Consider the following 819-nt stretch of genomic DNA (forward strand, 5'->3'; position numbering starts at 1 on the left):
GAAAATTCCTCAGGAGGAGGATAAGCCTCCCAAGCCTGAACTCAAACCACTACCACCATCCCTGAAATATGCATTTCTGGGAGAGGGTGACACTTTTCCAGTGATTATAAGCTCTGCTTTAAATTCACAAGAAGAGGAAGCACTGATTCAAGTGCTAAGGACACACAAGACAGCTCTTGGGTGGTCCATAAGTGATCTTAAGGGTATTAGCCCAGCTAGATGCATGCACAAGATCCTATTGGAGGATAATGCCAAATCAGTGGTCCAACCACAGAGGAGGCTAAATCCTGCCATGAAGGAGGTGGTGCAGAAAGAGGTCACTAAATTACTGGAGGCTGGGATTATTTATCCAATTTCTGATAGCCCCTGGGTGAGTCCTGTCCAAGTTGTTCCCAAAAAGGGAGGCATGACAGTGGTTCATAATGAAAAAAATGAACTGGTTCCCACAAGGACAGTCACAGGGTGGCGCATGTGTATTGACTACAGAAGGCTCAATACAGCCACCAGAAAGGATCATTTTCCTTTACCATTCATAGACCAAATGCTAGAAAGACTAGCTGGCCATGATTATTACTGCTTTTTGGATGGCTATTCAAGCTACAACCAAATTGCAGTAGACCCCCAAGATCAAGAGAAAACAGCATTCACATGCTCATCTAGAGTATTTGCCTACAGAAGGATGCCATTTGGGCTGTGTAATGCACTTGCAACCTTTCAGAGATGCATGCTCTCTATTTTCTCTGATATGGTGGAAAAATTTTTGGAAGTCTTGATGGATGACTTCTCAGTATATGGAGACTCATTCAGCTCCTGTCTTGA

The sequence above is a fragment of the Arachis duranensis genome, chromosome 10 (genome assembly GCF_000817695.3).
Source record: "Arachis duranensis cultivar V14167 chromosome 10, aradu.V14167.gnm2.J7QH, whole genome shotgun sequence".
NCBI lineage: Eukaryota > Viridiplantae > Streptophyta > Magnoliopsida > Fabales > Fabaceae > Arachis > Arachis duranensis.